Source organism: Eutrema salsugineum, unplaced genomic scaffold (assembly GCF_000478725.1).
Source record: "Eutrema salsugineum unplaced genomic scaffold, Eutsalg1_0 scaffold_3, whole genome shotgun sequence".
NCBI classification, from domain to species: domain Eukaryota; kingdom Viridiplantae; phylum Streptophyta; class Magnoliopsida; order Brassicales; family Brassicaceae; genus Eutrema; species Eutrema salsugineum.
The window spans coordinates 9,218,606-9,237,149 of record NW_006256756.1 but is presented as its reverse complement, the minus strand read 5'-3'; the positions used below and the strand labels follow the sequence as shown (position 1 = coordinate 9,237,149).

General features: G+C 39.3%; 2 non-coding genes across 2 annotated transcripts; both read right to left on the bottom strand.

Moving 5' to 3' along the window:
• Nucleotides 1-2,931: 2,931 nt before the first annotated feature.
• Nucleotides 2,932-3,039, bottom strand: LOC112085798. The gene has a single exon (XR_002899092.1). It is a non-coding gene; the product is annotated as a small nucleolar RNA R71 (small nucleolar RNA).
• Nucleotides 3,040-6,516: 3,477 nt separating this feature from the next.
• LOC112085718 lies at nt 6,517-6,622 on the bottom strand. The gene has a single exon (XR_002899017.1). It is a non-coding gene; the product is annotated as a small nucleolar RNA R71 (small nucleolar RNA).
• Nucleotides 6,623-18,544: the final 11,922 nt, after the last annotated feature.

Sequence of the window (18,544 nt, the reverse complement as noted above, 5' to 3'; positions counted from 1 at the left end):
ACTATACAATACATTTGATGTATATATAGCAAACTGTATGCTTTTCTGAAACCAAGACGAGCAATTGGAGCATTGCAAGTTCTGTGCAATACCATGATACAAGGCTAGTGAGGGACGTACAAAAATCCCGTTCAGTCGTATGTGGTATTTACCTATCAGTGACAGGTTGAAAAGAATGTACTAGTCAGAGAAGACGGCATCATCGATGAGATGACATGCTGAACATGAATCAGAAGACGGAATAATGTGTCATCCATCTGATGGGGCATAGTGGAAGAATTTCCAACATTTACATCCTTCATTTGCCGAAGAAACGCAAAACGTATATCTTGGGTTATGTACTGACGGTTTTAATCCTTTTGGTATGTCAAAATTATTCATTGTGGCCTGTGATCATGACTTCATACAACTTACCGCCAGATATGTGCATGAATACTGAGTATTACAACTTAACCAAATTATCCACGAGACAGTCTTGATGTTTTCCTACAACCACTGATCGACGAGTTAAGGAGTTATGGTATAATGGAGTTGAGGCATATGATGTGTCGTTAAATCAAAATTTCAACTTGAAAGTTGTTCTTTTGTGAACTATTAGTAATTTTCCAGCATATGGTATGTTGTCAAGATGGACGACACACAGAAGACTGTCGTGTCCTATCTGTATGGATGATACAAAGGCAATTTATCTTATATCTGGTAGGAAGATGATAACACCATATTTTGACCACTTTTATGGATCATAATAATGTCTTATGCAGGTGTTTTAACTCTGTTTTCAATGTTTTTAAAATGTTTTCAATGTTTTAGAGTTTCAAAAGACTTTTCAGGAAACTTGGGAAAAAGATATGCAATTTGGAACAAATGAGCAATTTTTGATAAATGCAGACCGTCAGAAGTATGGCAAGAGATGAAGACCTTCTCACCGTCTGATCACCCCCAAAATTTGTGACAACATAGAGGATACAACCACCTTTCTAATGCACTTATTTTGGAGACAATCTAACAGTTAGATCTTCAGATACTCCTGATGCAAGAATGACAGAAAATGCAGTTCCGGAAGAGAGCATTAGCTGGGACCGCGGCCAGCACCTATTTCCCCGTGGGTAGGACCATCACGACTGCGGCCAGACAACGTTCACTTTCCAGACGACTTAATTAAAGCCCAGATCAATTCCTTTCGTTATTTTTGAAGCCCTAAGTGTCCAGGACAACTCCAGAAGCTATAAATACCCCCTTTAGGTCATTCTAAAGTGTGTGTTCGTTTTTATGCTTAGATTTTTGTGTGAGACTCACAAACCCTAGAGAGAGAGGCTGCCATTTTAGAAGGAGGAGCCACCAAAGGAGAGCATCATCGCGCCTCCGCCGTCACCTCTATTCTTCGCTGTTCTTCCCTGTTTTCTTTAATGTCCTGCAATTTTCAATACTCTATGATGCTTTGTTACAATATGTTTGAGTAGTTACCCATTTGGGTTTAAAGGGATTTTTCAAAAGGAATTTTGTGTGTCTTTGCCTATGAATCGATAGATTTAGGATTATTAATCTTCTAGATATTCTTCGTTTGCCTTTGATTTTACTGCGTGATTCTTTGTTGGCCACTTGGAAGCCGATCTGATATGATATGTTGCGAAAGCTTTCATTGATTGTCTGAACTAGAGTGAAATGAGCAATTCTTCTATAGGAGTGGAAACCTACCTATAGTTGAGTTGTGAATGTTGATGAGTATTGTTCTGCTATTGTATCTACTCCCTTCCAGGATCAGAGTGGAAACCTACTGATCAGGGTTGCGAGAGATAGTTGTTTAGTGCTGTGAAAGTAGGCTATTCATACTTCCGTGCCTCGAGTTCTAGAACATACGTAGTTGATTACCTTTATCACTTCTTTAAAATCGACATAGCCTAGTCCATGAATCCCTGTGATACCCTTGAGCGCAACGTTTGTTTTTCATTGCTTACAACCTTCGATTTTATTTGCTTTTCATTCACTTATTACTTGCTTCCATTCGCCTTTGTTTAATCGCTTTTTACTTGCTTTACTTGCTTTCGTTTTTCAATTGCCTTTTACTTGGTTTTTAGTTTTGATTTAGTGACAAACAAAACCCAAAACCAAAACCCAAATTGTTTAGTTCTAATCTGATTTAAGCATTGCCGTGAATTCGTACTGAAACAACTAAGTCTCTGTGGATCGATACCCTAAGTACTACAGCGCACATCTGTGCACTTGTAGACATTTAGGGATTATAAATTTAAAACCTGAAGCTTAGTAAAACGAAACCAAACAAACCCCGCTTTTGCTCGCATCAAGTTTTTGGCGCCGTTGCCGGGAACTTTGATTTGTTTCGTTGCGAATCCCTGCTTAAATCCATTAGAACACTTGTTTATTTTTACTTTTTCTTTTGAATTTTTCAGGTTTCTCTACAATGGGAGACCGGGAACATGTTCCCGAAACTCTCGGTGATCCACCATATCGTGTGTATGGTGATCCAAGTGATGATGACCTGAGTGATGAAGATTTTGAAGAACCGATCTATGATGACAATGAGCTAATCGGATCGGTAAAACATGATGATGATGATGAACTGATTGGAAGTTTCGATTCACTCGAAAAGTTCATGGGAGATCGAAGAGCTATTCAACCAGCCTTACCAGAGGATGGCAAAACCGAAATTAAGGTACCCTATATCCATTTAGTTCAACAAAACCAATTCCATGGTTATTCATCCGAACACCCGATGGACCATATCGAGACATTCGAAGAATTATGTGCAACCATTACAGCAAATGGGGATTACCACAAGTGTAGTCTTTTCCTATTCTCCTTGAGAGACAATGCCATAAAATGGCTAAAATCTTTAGAACCTGCTTCCAAAAAAACATGGGCAGCGTGTAGAAAGGCTTTTCTAAATCATTTTTACACTAGAAATCGTTCAAATCTCTTAGGAAACAAGATAAGAACTTTTAAACAAAAAGAAGATGAAGATCTTTTAGATACTTGGGAGAGATTTAGGGAATACCAAAGAGATTGTCCACATCACAGATATACCGACGAATGCCTGATGGGTATCTTCTATCGCGGCATAACACCAGAGTTACAACACTCTTTCGACACAGCAAGTAATGGAGACTTCTCAACTAGATCTGTAGAAGATGCTCGTGTTTTCATCAACAATTTCGCAAACAGCATCCGTAATCAAGCAACATTTGGCAATTCTGCACTTCCTGAGAAGAAATAAGGGATTTCGGAAGTTATGAAGTGTCTCCATCACATAATGAGTCAACTTGGATTGCAACAACAGAACAAGGCACACAATACGTGTAATTTTGATGGTTGGGACAACCCAATGGATTCTTATGATCAAGGGATGGTGAACACTGCAGAAGTCTATTAAATTCAAGATTTTTCTTTCATTTCTGATCACCGCGGGTCCATTCATTCGGACCGCAGGAAAACGTGCTTTCACCACGGTCGTGATGATGCTGACTGCGGCCAGGACCCCTTTCACCACGGTCGTGATGATGCTGACCGCGGCCAGGACCCCTTTCACCACGGTCGCGAGCCATACGACCGCGGGAAACCATCTTCCGAACCTATATGGGCTATTCAAGCTAATTCCAATCCCTATCCTAGTTTTCTCTCTTCTGAAGCTGAAAATCTAAACAAAAGAATGCTAGGACTTGAAAAATCTAGGTCTCAAGAAATTAGTGATCTTATATCTGAACTAAAAACGATGCAAGAAGATTTCAATGAAAAATTTTCCACCGTCCTTAGTCTAATGATCAAAACTAATTCTAAAAACATAGATAATTCGGAGGAGGAGCCAAGTGAAAATTCTTTCGAGAGCTCAAGTGAAGCAGATCCCTCCGATCATGTGAAAGCTATCACACTTAGGAGTGGATTAGCTTACAAAGAGCCTGAATTTCCTAAAGATCCCGAAGATGGGGAAAAGGGTAAGGAAAAAGATGAAGAAAGAAAAAGAATCACGATTGAAGATGTTGAAAGAGATGTGGTAGGAGAGAAGGATGGAGAAGAAATAAGAGAAGATACATCCCAGGAAATCTTCGGAGAAGACCAGATTCCACCTCCACCAACTAGTATCTACAAACCTGAACCACCATATCCTAGAGCCTTAAGCGCCCTGATAACACCTGATTTTGACCACTTTTATGGATCACTTTCAATATCTTATGCATGTGTTTTTACTCACTTTTAAAGGTTTTATAAGTGTTTTCCATGTTTTAGAGTTTTAAAAGGCTTTTCAGGAAACTTGGGACTTTGGAGTGCATTTTGGAGCAACAATACATTTTTGGATAAATTCAGGCCGTCAGAAGTTTGGCAACCAATGAAGACCTTCTCACCTTCTGATCATCCTCAAATTTGGAGACATTATAGAGGAGACAACCAGTTTTCCAACACACTTGGAATCAAAGCAATCCAAAAGTTAGATCTCAAGATATCATCAATGCACTGAAGGCCAATCAACACAAGCCCAGTCAAGCACAAGTGCTTTCACCCACGGCCAGCCTTCTTCCCACCGCGGCTCAGGAGGTTTCACCCTCGGTGGACCTATGTCCGAACCTCAGGAGCCCAACTAAGGCCCAAGACACTTCCCGCACCCATTTTACAAGCCCTAGACGCCCAAGACTTGGAGAAACACTATAAATACTCATTTTTAGGTCTTTTGTAATAGAGCCTCTTTCTTCTCTTTGAGAGAGAACTCATTTGTAGTTTTAGATTTTATTTTTATGTATTTGTAGATGCTCTCCATCGCCACTCTGTCTTCAAAGAGAAGTTTTTCTGCAACTTTGTTTCTTTTACTTTTCTTCTTCTTAGTTCTAAACCGATGATGATATCTACCTCAGCCATGTCTGAGTAGTCACCTAGTTGGGTGAAAGAGTGATCCAAAGGGACCCCATGTTCGAATGAAGTCTAGGTTTTTCGGAAAAAGGATTTCGATTTTTAACATGATTCTCCCATTCATCCAAATCTCAAAGCGGTAATTCTGGATTGATCACCCAGAATCCGATCCTAGGTTTAATCCGATCCTAGGTTTAATCCGAGCCACGAGAGTGTTGTATCTGGGTTGCCTGAACTGGATCTTATGGACGTCCCATCGTAGGAGATGAAAGCTACCTACGGAGGATACGTAAGCCGAGATGGATTCCGATCTACAAAGCATGATCTTGTTCTAGCATAAGAGCGAGAGTTAATTGCCATGAACAAATGATTAGATGATTAGGGTGACGAGAGTTGGCTAATATTACATGTGTCTATCCTAGTTTCAGAGTCATAGAAAATCCTTGCCTAAATTCCTTGTGTTTTAGAACATGAACCCTAAAGATGAAGCTTGAACCCAGCGCTTTTTCCTTACTGTTTTTCAACCGATTTTTACTTAAAACTCTTTTTTAATTCTCTGCATAATTAGATTAAGTGACAAACCAAATCCCCTTTTTATTAGATTGTGTTTATGATTGTTTTTAGCATCATTTAGGAGTCCTCAATAAACAGATCTCTGTGGATTCGATCCCTAAGTACTATTGCATTTGTTGTGCACTTGCGGCTTGTCTAGGGTAAAACTTGTGTTGCCCACTGCACTCACATCAAGTCTTTGGCGCCGTTGCCGGGGATCTGTCGCTTTTAACTTGACTTCTTAATCTAATTTCAATCATAAACCTCAAGATTTTCGAGTTCTGCTGGAGATTTTCTAACTCCTCTTTTTATCTTTTCTTTCTTTGCTCACAAGTGCATGAAGACTAGGAGAGATCCTGACGAAATCATATTGCCCTTAGATGAGATTGACAAACACGAAAGAGCACTTAGGAAACTCAGATGAAGAACGCTCAAGATGGCCAATCCTAATGCCCATCGGGAAGATCTTTTAAACCGTGATCAGGAGGATCACATTGGAGATGATGACCGTGATTCAGTTCATGGTGATGACCTAGATGCTGCTCATGAAGAAGATGGACAGCCACAACTCGATGAAGAGGGAAATCGAATCCCTCTAATCCTGCTCAAGCCGCTGAAAATCAAAGGAGACAAGACCAGGCTGATGCTGAAGGAAGAAGGAATGATGAAAACATTGTTCCACCAGTTGTTAGAGAAGCAAATCGACCAATACAGCTTGTTAATCCTGCGAGAAGACAGCCTCGGAATAGACTCATTGCCGATTTTGATGCACCTCACCAACACTTTCTAAATCGATCAGCTATTCAAATTCCTGTTCCAAGAGAAAATCATGAGATAAAACCTCAGATAGTCTCTTTGGTGAAGCAGAACCAATTCCATGGAATCTCTACTGAGCATCCAATGGACCACATTGATCTTTTTGAGGAAATCTCTGGAATGGTGAGAACAACTCCAGAAACTGTGGACATGTGAAGTGTAAGCTTTTTCCTTTCTCTCTAAGTGATAAAGCTTTTAGATGGTTGAAATCTATGCCATCTGGTTCTATTACTTCATGGGAAGAATGCAAGTCAGCTTTCCTGAACCACTTCTACACCAAGTCAAGATCGAACCAGCTGAGAAACAAGATACAAAGTTTCCAACATGGCCCAATAGAATCCTTCTATGAAGCCTGGGAGCGATTCAAGGAGTATGAGAGAGACTGCCCTCATCATGGTTTCTCTGGAGCAAACCTGCTAAGCACCTTCTACAGGGGACTTCAGCAGAAGTATCAACTTTCTCTTGACACTGCCCGCAATGGAGATTTCAGTTCAAAAATCATTCCACAAAGGAGAGCACTCATCGAAAATCTGACTGTAGCTAACAGCAACAACAACCCTGAGTATGACAGATCAAAGAAGACTATTACTAGTCATGAATCAAGGGAGATTGCTGAGCTAAAAAGCATGGTAAGTCAACTTCTTAAGTCTCAAAACAAGAATATACATGCTTGTGATACTGCTGTAGGAAATGAGGAAGATGGAAGATATGAAGAAGAAGGCATGTACCAAGAGGAAGAAATCAAATTTATGGGAGCCCATGCATATCATAATCGATTTAGTCCAGCTTTTAACAACAACTTTAAGAACTCTGGTGCCAACTTCAACAATCTCTCATACAGAAATCAAGGAGCCGAAAATCAGCCCTATCCGCAGCAGCAAAGGAGTTTTCAAAACAAGTTTCAAGGTGGAAACTATGGAGGAGGAAACTTCCAACAAAGACCAGCATTTAATCCTCAACAAGCACAGACCAGCTCATTAGAAGCAACCCTTTCCCAGCTAAGTAACCAGGTAAAATCGCTTGAACAAACTATGATACAGACTACTTAAAGCAATGAGAAGTCATTCAGGGAAATGGGGGTGAAGATCGATTGTATTTACAATGACTTGAATGGGAAGTTCGAATCACTTGCGACCCATGTCAAGAAGTTGGAACATCAGATAGGTCAAACTGCAGATTCAATGAAGAGCCAACAAGGAGTTTTACCAGGAAGAGTAGAAGATAACCCAAAGAAGTTCTGCAATGCTATGACAACAGTTTTGGAGGAAGAACCTGTCGCAGACTCTAAGGGGAGATTGACGCCTGAACCTCTCATGAAGGACTCTGAATCCGAGCATGAGAGAAGCCGAGTCATTCCAGTTAAGGTACCCAGACACTTGCCTGACCAAAGACTCAAAAAGTCTAAGGATCCAGGGCGTTTCTCATTCACCTGTTCAATCTTTGGAATTGATTTTTCAGATTGTTTATGTGATTCTGGCACTAATGTGAATGTCATGTCAAAATCTGTTGCTGAGAAACTTGGTATAGGTACATTTTTCCCATCTCCAGTAAGGATAATCTTTGGTGATTCATCTCAAAAGAGAACAGAAGGAATGATCCAGGACTTGCCACTGATCAATGGAAACAAAACAATCCCAGCCGATTTTCAAGTTTTGGAGATGGACAAGGACAAAGATAGACCTTTGATATTTGGTCGCCCATTCTTAGCCACTGTAGGTGCTGTTATTTACCATGCAAATCGCTGTTTAGTTTTCTTAAATGTGGACAGGAAAAAGTTCTATAAGATCACACCAGACCCAGCTCCAAATCAAAAAGACAAGGACAAGGAGAAGGTGTTGGAGGACATGAAAGAACTAAAAGCACTTGCATCTAGGCAATTTGGGAATATCAAGATAGTGGTGCCACCAGACATCAGCAAGGAAAAGGACAAAAATCTTGAAGGAATTGTTGAGAAGACAAAATATGTCCTCAAGGATGCAAAAATCTTTAAGAAAGGAAAAGAGATTGTGATTCAAGATGAAGAAAATCCAAAGTTCAGGATAAGAAGGACCACAAGGACTCTTAATTCAAGGGATCCTGTCTCTTCTTCTCAATCCTAATCCTGCCAAGAGTATAGCTAAAAGACTTTAAACAAAAGCCCAATGGGAGGTAACCCATTTGGTATGATTTTCTTTTCTTTTTATTTCTTTTCTATTTGATTTATTTTCTTTTTATTCATTTCAGGCTTTCATAAAACCCAGAAAAAACCAAAAACATTCAAAAAATCAGAAAGTACAAAAAGATAGGATACATAAGCAGGAAAACGGGAGAAACCGGGAACTCCCGGAAGCATTTGCCGCAGCCGCTATCAACCCAGCCGCGGCCGACCCATCATTTACCGTGGTCTGCATCACTTCAGCCACGGCCCGACTCGTCCTTACCACGGGCGTGCGCGCCTGGCCCGCGGCCGGCCCTGTTTTGGCTCCCAGGCGAGTTTTCCTTGTTTCCCGTAAACTGGAACTTCAATTTCCTGTTTTATTACGGGATTTAACCGGGAAGTTTCCGAAGCATAATTTCCGTGTTAAACATGCCAGGTAAGTCTTCTAAACTTTTAAAAATAAAATTTTTCTTAGGAAAAACACTTTTTTAAAAGAAAAAGAGGATATAAAAGATCAAAAATGTCTTCTCTTCATCTTCCCCAACAAGTTTGGAGATCTAGAGAAAAAGACAGATTTCAAACTTGACAAATCCTCTCCAAATTTTCGAACATATCTCACTCTTTTTCCAAAGAGATTTCAAATCTATCATCACATAACACTTTCATCAAGGTATGGGCTCAAATTTCTCACTTTTTCTTAAGAACTCAGATTTAGGGTTTTCGTAGAATGAGTAGAAATTCACCTTAGGATGATTGGAGAGTGTCTTTGGAGTTAAGAATAGACTACTAGGTAGTTTAATTGCATGATTAAACACTTAAACCATAGAGATTTGAAATTTTTGAAAATCTGAGATTTGACACTTTGAGCAAATCTAAATTTAGAGATCTATTTGGTTCAGCTTTGCAAATCTGGATTGTTTGGTACTTGTTGATAGAAAACTAGATTAGATTACATGTGAGTGAGCATAAACAACATCCTGATTAAAAAATCTCATGTGTTGAACATGAAATATATCGAACTTGACCAGAAATTCCCAGATTTTGTAAATGTTTGATGCATTTACAGCTTGTTTGTCATGATATGTGTTTGTGATATCTCTATAAACACCTTGTTCATAAAAATCGATACCAAAGCAGCTTGATTTATCTTTTGTCTCGAGAATCTCGTTTTTGCAGGTCATGGATCTCTCTCAGGTTCGACTGATTCGAACCAAGACGAGCCCTAATGCAGAAAAGCCCCATTCGCAGGAGACATGTGATGCATTGAACGAGACACAACTGAGTGAAGATGAGCCTCTATCCACCTTCATTGCTGCGCAAAGAAGAATCTTTTCAGGAGAGATTGAGCAGACCTCCACTCAGCTATCTTTCCCCCGAAGAGTCAAGTCTTCCTCTAGGTCGAAAGTGAAGTTTGTTGGTAAAGCCATTGACCCGGACATCGATTACTTGGCACAGCTTGAGAAGCTGAAGATCAAGCCAACTCCAGCAATTTACTACTCAACTCTTGAGATGCTTGGAATCAGAGAAGATGTGATATGGTATCTTGATAGGCTTGGAATGAGATCATTCATGGAGCAGAACTTTCAGACCTATGAAAACCACACTAAGGAGTTCCTTGCATCAGCAACTTTGATCTACAAGAAGAGAGCTACTCCTAGAGCTCTAGATGGCACACTTTCCTTCTCTATTGGAGGTCATCCTTACTCTCTTACCATCTTAGAGATATGTGATGCTTTGAAGTTGCCTTATTGTGATGAGATTGCATTGGAGAAGGATCCAGATGAGGATCTTTGGAAGTTGATGGGTTATGGAGTTTATGACAAAGGAAGGTCCAAGGCTTCATTACTCTCTCATCCTGCTGTTCGCTATGTTCATAAGCTACTAGCACACACTGTGTTTTCACGAGCCAATCAAGCGAATGTCCCTAAGCCAGAGTTGGTGACACTACAGCTACCATTCGCAGATCACCCCAGGTTTCCTTGCTTTGCTTGTATCATTGCAAGGAACCTAGTGAAGGTAAGCATGAGATTCTTACATCTGATTGTCAGGACTACTCACCAGCTTTTGGGAGCATCATCACTTCGCTTATGATAGCAGCATGAATTGATTTTTCAGCTGAGACACCTCTTAGAGAGGATTGGTTTGATCTTTCTCAGTTCTCTAGAGACAAGACTATTACCAGGGCCAAGATGGACCCAGTTGGATTTGCTTAAAAGTTTTCCACCAGTTCCACCGAGTACAGGGTACTTCTACCATCAGATTCAATGCCCCATCTCTGAGATGGTTCAGACCCAGGATGGAAACCAGAGACTAGCGACTTCCTACCATCTTTGCCACTCTTACCTCTGACCATGAAGCAATTTTAGGCTGCAAAAGCCAAGAGAGAGGTAGCTGCAAACAGCAGGAGACTTCAGCCTGCACCATCTTCATTCAGAGCCAGTTTTTCTCATCTCAGAGCATCCACTAGGAGTGATGCAGACTTTGCAGCATTGAAGAAGAAACTTGACCAGAAAGAGAAGATCAACAGGCGCATGAAGAGACTACTGAAGAACCGCCGGTTTGATGATGATTCCTCATCTACAGAGACAGATGACAGCCATGAGACATAGGCGCCTATCCATCACCACATCATACCCACGGTTCTATCACCATTTTTCATTTCTTTTATTTTAGACTCTTTTGCTTTTATTTCACCATCTTCTCACCAACTTTTTTACATTGGGGACAGTGTGATTTAAGTCTGGGAGAGGATGTCTATCCGTACTAATCTATTTTTCTTTGTTTCTTATCTTTTCTGCAATTTTTAAAATTTTCTATGCTTATTAAAAGACCTGGAGTATTTTTCAAGAATGTTTGACACAAAACTATGATGAGTAAGACCCATGTGCTTCTAGACTTTACATGCTAGTTTTTTTTGTGGTTAGTACTAGACTAGGCGATAGTTAGAGTATTTGCACGACGAAATCCCACCAGAGGATTTCTATTCATGGAAACTTTTCCTGACAGGATAGACTAGCTCATTTCACTTGAACATAATCTTGACATCTAATTTTCTCATCATTGGTTTCTTAAAAAGCTTGAACTTAAAGGTAAATTTTGTGCTTCCTAAGACTCTACATCCAAAGACGGTTTCCCCTTTCAAAAAAAAAAAGAGAAAAAAAAATTGAAAAAAAAAGAATGAAAGGAAAGGAAACTAAAAACCTAAAGAGTCTAGGATGGCCAAAATTATTTGAAGCAAAGGCTGCAAGTATTCAATTGTGAGCATTGGTTTTAAAACCTGGACAAAAATCTAAGTCTGGGGGAGTTATGAGGAGAAACTGAAGAAGGGAGATCAAGAATCTTAAAGCAAGAAGAATGTGAATGGAAACTGTGGATATCAACAGCTCTACCCTCTCTTGCTGTTTTGCATAATGTCTTGTCTCTGCAGAAAAGGTAACCCTAAACACTAAAAGCCTCACCTTCTAAACAGCCATTTTGAATACCTAGCCTTGATTGCCTTGCTAAACTTCTTTTGATGAGAACAACTGGAACTTATAAATGAATGTTAAGAGCTAGTTGACTGGAGGATAGGTTTAAGTGTGTAGACTTTCGCATGATGGATCAACGGACTAGTTATGCTTGTGCTTTGGTGAGAATTTTCTAGACTATCTTTGATTTGAGCATAATGACTAACTCTGGTTTAGAAGCATGGTCTCTGAGATTTTGTTAGTTCCTGCTATTTTCAATCCTCTTTTCCAGGTTAAGATCTTTGGTTTTGTTGTAGGACAAACAAAGGTTTAAGTCTGGGGAGTTGATAACACCTGATTTTGATCACTTTTATGGATCACTTTCAATATCTTATGCAGGTGCTTTTACTCATTTTTAAAGGTTTTATAAGTGTTTTCTATGTTTTGGAGTTTTAAAAGGCTTTTCAGGAAACTTGGGACTTTTGAGTGCATTTTGGAGCAAAAGTACATTTTTGGATAAATTCAGGCCATCAGAAGTTTGGCAACCAATGAAGACTTTCTCACCGTTCGATTATCCCCAAATTTGGAGACATTATAGAAGAGACAACCAGCTTTCCAACACACTTTGAATCAAAGCAATCCAACGGTTAGATCTCAAGATATCATCAATGATTTTAAGGTCAATCAACACAAGCGCAGTCAAGCACAAGTGCTTCATCCGCGGCCAGCCTTCTTCCCTCCGCAGCTCAGGAGGTTTCACCCCCGGTGGACCTATGTCCGAACCTCAGGAGCCCAACTAAGGCCCAAGACACTTCCTGCACCCATTTTACAAGCCCTATACGCCCAAGACTTGGAGAAACACTATAAATACTCATTTTTAGGTCTTTTGTAAGAGAGTCTCTTTCTTCTCTTTGAGAGAGAACTCATTTGTAGTTTTAGGTTTTATTTTTATGCATTTGTAGAAGCTCTCCATCGCCAATCTGTCTTCAATAAGAGAATTTTTTCTGTAACTTTGCTTCTTTTACTTTTCTTTTTCTTAGTTCTAAACCGATGATGATGTCTACCTCAGCCATGTCTGAGTAGTCACCTAGTTGGGTGAAAGGGTAATCCAAAGGGACCCCATGTTCGAATGACATCTAGTTTTTTAGGAAAAAGGATTCGATTTTTAACATGATTCTCCCATTCATCCAAATCTCAAAGCGGTAATTCTGGATTGATCACCCAGAATCCGATCCTAGGTTTAATCCGAGCCATGAGAGTGTTGTATCTGGGTTGCCTGAACCGAATCTTATGGACGTCCCTGTTGTAGGAGACGAAAGCTACCTACGGAGGATACGTAAGCCGAGATAGATTCCGATCTACAAAGCATGATCTTGTTCTGGCATGAGAGCGAGAGCTAATTGCCATGAACAAGTGATTAGATGATTAGGGTGACGAGAGTTGGCTAATATTACATGTGTCTATTCTAGTTTCAGAGTCATAAAAAATCCTTGCCTAAATTCCTTGTGTTTTAGAACATGAACCCTAAAGATGAAACTTGAACCCAGCGCTTTTTCCTTGTTGTTTTTCAACCGATTTTTACTTAAAGCTCTTTTAATTCTCTGCATAATTAGATTTAGTGACAAACCAAATCCCCTTTTTATTAGATTAGGTTTACAATTATTTTTAGCATCAGTTAGGAGTCCTCAACACACAGATCTCTGTGGATTCGATCCCTAAGTACTACTGCGTTTGCTGTGTACTTGCAACTTGTCTAGGGTAAAACTTGTGTTGCCCACTGCACTCACATCAAGCCCCGAAGAAGGAGAAAGAAAAAGCTAAGCTGAAGGAGTTAATCGATCAATTAAATGTGAGATTACCTTTTTTAGAAGCTTGTGCTATGATTCCCGCTTTAAGAAAATACATGAAGGATATTCTAACAAATTCTTTAACTCTTGAAGAAGGCGTTATGATGATAACCCATGAATGTAGTTCTATCCTGCAAAGCCGAATCCCTGAAAAGAAAAACGATCCTGGAAGCTTTGTACTTTCATGCACCATCAATGATGTAGCTTTTGAGCGTGCTCTCTGTGATTTATGATCTAGCATAAACATGATGCCTCTTTCAGTTGCAAAACGTTTAGGACACCACACTTTCCAGCCCACTAAAATTTCTTTAGTATTAGCTGATCGTTCTGTTAGATAACCTGTAGATGGTCCCGTAGAAATCAAAAAATGTTCCATACAAACTGATTTCGTAGTTCTAGAGCTAGAAAGAGAACCTAAGGATCCCCTTATTCTTGGACGACCATTCATATCTACAGTCGGAGCCATAATCAATGTTCCTGAAGGAAAAATTGACCTTCATCTAGCCAGTCTAGTTATGCAATTTGACATGAACAAAAGTTTCGATAAACCGAATTTGGATGGCCAAATTTGTTGGATTGATGAGTTAGACGGAATTATTGAGGAAGTCTATGAAGATCTACTTCTCGACGACCCTTTACGTATCATTCTTTCAACCACAAAAGACGAACGCAATTTCCTTGAATAAATTTCAAGTGAGTGCGCACGTATGCTTGATAAGTCCAAAACTTATAGGAAACCTCTAAACTATCTAGATCTTAAGGACCAAACAAACATTCTTACACCTTCTAAAGACACTGCTGCAGCAATTAATGATCCTTGGAGTGAGCTTAAAGCCCCTAAAGTTGAGCTTAAACCTCTTTCCGTCAGACTTAAGTACGCTTTTCTTGGACAAAATGATACTTATCCTGTTATTATAAATTCTGGTTTGACAGAAGAAGAAACCACAATGCTGTTGTTTGAGCTGAGAAAGCATAGAAAAAAGCCTTAGGATATTCACTTGATGACATACCTGGAATCTCTCCAGATCTTTGTATGCACAAGATTAATCTAGAGGATGATGCTAAAAACTCAATTGAAAGTCAAAGGAGACTGAACCCTAATCTCATGGATGTTGTCAAGAAGGAGATTCTGAAGCTTTTAGAAGCTGGAACAATCTTTCCTATCTCAGATAGCACTTGGGTTAGCCCAGTTGTCCCAAAGAAAGGAGGAGTCACTGTCATTAAAAACGATAAAGATGAAATGATCGCTACAAGAACAGTAACTGGACATCGTATGTGCATCGATTACTGAAAACTTAATGCAGCAACTAGAAAATATCATTTTACACTTCCCTTCATAGATCAAATGCTAGAAAGGTTAGCAATCACCCCCTACTATTGCTTCCTTGATGGATACTCCAGATTTTTCCAAATTCCTATTCGACCGGAGGATCAAGAAAAAACGACATTCACTTGTCCATATGGCACGTTTGCTTACCGACGTATGCCTTTTGGATTGTGTAATGCACCTGCTACCTTCCAGCAGTGTATGTTGTCGATCTTCACAGATTTTATTGAGGATTTCATGGAAGTATTCATGGACGATTTCTCTGTCTATGGATCTTCTTTTGAAAAATGCCTAGCCAACCTCGGTAAAGTTCTGCAAAGATGTGAAGATAAGCACTCAGTATTAAATTGGAAAAAATGTCACTTCATGGTACGAGACGGAATCGTGCTTGGGCACATGATTTTGGGAAAAGGAATTGAAGTTGACAAAACTAAAATTGAAGTCATGACAAGCCTACAACCTCCCACAAACGTAAAAGGCATCCATAGTTTCTTAGGACACGCAGAATTCTATAGGCGATTCATAAAAGATTTTTCTCAAATAGCTAGACCTCTTACGCGTTTGCTTTGCAAGGAAACGAACTTCGAGTTCGATGATGAGTGCTTAGCCGCGTTTCATAAGATCAAAGAAGCTCTTGTCTCCGCTCCAGTCGTGCAAGCACCTGATTGGGAACTCCCATTCGAAATCATGTGCGATGCAAGTGACTATGCAGTCGGAGCAGTGCTTGGCCAACAAAAATATAAGAAACTGCACGTAATCTACTATGCAAGCAGAACTCTTGATGAAGCTTAATGCAATTATGCAACAACAGAAAAGGAAATTCTAGCTGTTGTGTTTGCATTTGAGAAATTTCGTTCTTATCTCGTAGGATCTAAGGTTATAGTTCACACTGATCATGCTGCAATCAAGTATTTAATGTCTAAGAAAGACGTCAAACCGAGATTGATAAGATGCATCCTCCTACTACAAGAATTCGACATCAAAATTCAAGATCGGAAAGGAGCAGATAATGGAGTTGCAGACCATCTTTCACGAATTCGAGTTGAAGAAAGATTGCCCTTAAATGACAGTTTGCTAGAAGAAAACATCTATGCAATAGATACAACCCCCACCAATGCTAATGCAGCACCACCACGTCAACTCATGCGACGATCAGATGCTTTCAACACCCCATGGTTTAGACACATAGCGAATTACCTAGCAGCTGATGTACAACCACCACAATTTTTTGGATATAGGAAGAAAAAATTTCTGAAGGACGTAAGATATTATTTTTGGGACAAACCTTATTTCTACAAGAGATGTGCTGATGGTTTATTTCATAGATGCGTGGCTGAAGACGAGATGGAAGGAATTTTATTCGGATGCCATAGCTCGTCTTACGCAGGACATTTCGCAAGCTTCAAAACTGCTTCAAAAATCTTGCAAGCAGGTTTTTGGTGGCCTACCTTGTTCAAAGATACTCAAGCTTATATATCGGGATGCAATAAATGCCAAAGGATGGGCAATATAAGCAAAAGGAATGAGATGCATCAAAATTTTATTCTCGAAGTCGAAATTTTCGATGTCTGGGGAATAGATTTTATGGGACCATTCCTGACTTCTTTCGGAAACCAATACATCTTAGTAGCAGTAGACTACATCTCTAAGTGGGTTGAAGCAGTCGCTAGTCCCACCAATGATGCAAAGGTCATCATGAAGCTGTTTAAATCTGTGATATTCCCGCGTTTTCGAGTTCCTAGAATTGTGATAAGCGACGGAGGATCGCATTTCATCAACAGAGTTTTCGAGAATCTTCTTAGAAAGAATGGAGTTACACATAAAGTTGCTTGTCCATACCATCCCCAAACCAGCGGTCAAGTAGAAATCTCAAATAGAGAAATCAAGTCGATTTTGCAGAAAACAACTGCAGTTCATCGCAAGGATTGGTCTACCAAGCTTGACGATGCATTATGGGCATATCGAACAGCATTCAAGACACCACTAGGAAAAACACCATTCAACCTAGTTTATGGAAAAGCATGTCACCTTCCAGTAGAACTTGAGTATAAAGCGCAATGGGCTATCAAGGAGATGAATATGAACTTGAAAACAGCTGGAGAAAGAAGACTACTTCAACTTCACGAGTTAGAAGAAATCCGACACAATGCTTACGAAAACTCGAAGATATACAAGGAGAAGACTAAAGCATATCATGATAAGAAGATTATTCATAGAACTTTTGCTCCTAACGATAAAGTTATTCTTTTCAATTCTCGTCTTAAGCTTTTTCTAGGAAAATTACATTCAAAATGATCAGGAGCCTTTACGATAAAGGAAGTCAAACCATACGGAGCCATTGTCTTATGGGACAAAACCGGAAACTCATTCACAGTGAATGGACAGCGTGTAAAGCCATATTTGGCTGAAGAAAGAGAAGACGAGAGAGAAGTGATGTTTTTAATTGATCCATCCTCGGCCAATGATGAGATCAAGGAGTTTCACGACCCCGGTTAAGTCTAATCGATCAACAATATCAAGCTAACGACTTGAAATAAGCGCTTAGTGAGAGGCAACCCACTTGGTATTTTATTTATTTTTCTTTAACTTTTATTTTCTATTTCTGTTGCTTTGTTTCTGTTTCATTTAATTTCAGATTTTCAATAAGGAAGAGCAAATACAAAAGACGAGCAGCACTACGATAAGTACTCTTAAACATTTCAACTTTTCCATTTTCTTTACCATTCTTTCCAAGATTTATCACACTGAGGACAGTGTGAAATAAGTCTAGGGAAAGATGTTCATCCGTTACTTATGAAATTTGATTTGTTTTGAATTTGTTTTGGACACATAAAATTTTTCAAAAAGTTTTTCAAGATGTTTTACATAAAATTTTTCCCGGCAACTTTTTCATAAAATTTTTCAAAAATCGTTTTCAAAATATTTTTCAAAAAGTTTTCAAACCAGGAACACAATAAACAATACTATGATGATTTAGACCAGTGTGCTTCTACGCTATTTCTTTGTTTTTTGCTCTTTTGTGATTTAGGCCTAGATTAGGCGGTAGCTAAGTACTTGCATTACGAACTCCCACCGGAGGACTTCTATTCATATGGAGATTCTTTCTGACAGGATTTACTAGCTCATTTTATCTGGACTTAATTTTGACTTAATTCTCTCATTAAAGCATTAGATCAGGGAAACAAATCATACATTCAAGACTCCTTTATCCTTTTACCACTCTTTGTTGATCCTGAATGGCTAGCTCATCTTTAGCTAGTTCCCCACCAAACCTAACCTGTTTCAAACCACATGCATTCTTGTTTTTCATTGTCCTATATACAGATATGTGCAAAAACGTCGGAGAGAAAGAGGATCAACGCGGTTTTCAGTCACTGAAGACGAAGACCTGCGATTTCATAGGAACAATTCAACAAAAAGAGAAAACTCAGTTTGCCTTGGAAAAACTTCAAAATCTTGATACAATTTTGTCCTTTAGACTCCCTCTCTATAAAAGGTTGTTTTCTTTTTTCAAAAGAAAAAAAAATATAGAAAGGAAAGGAAATTTAAAGCCTTAGAGAGTCTA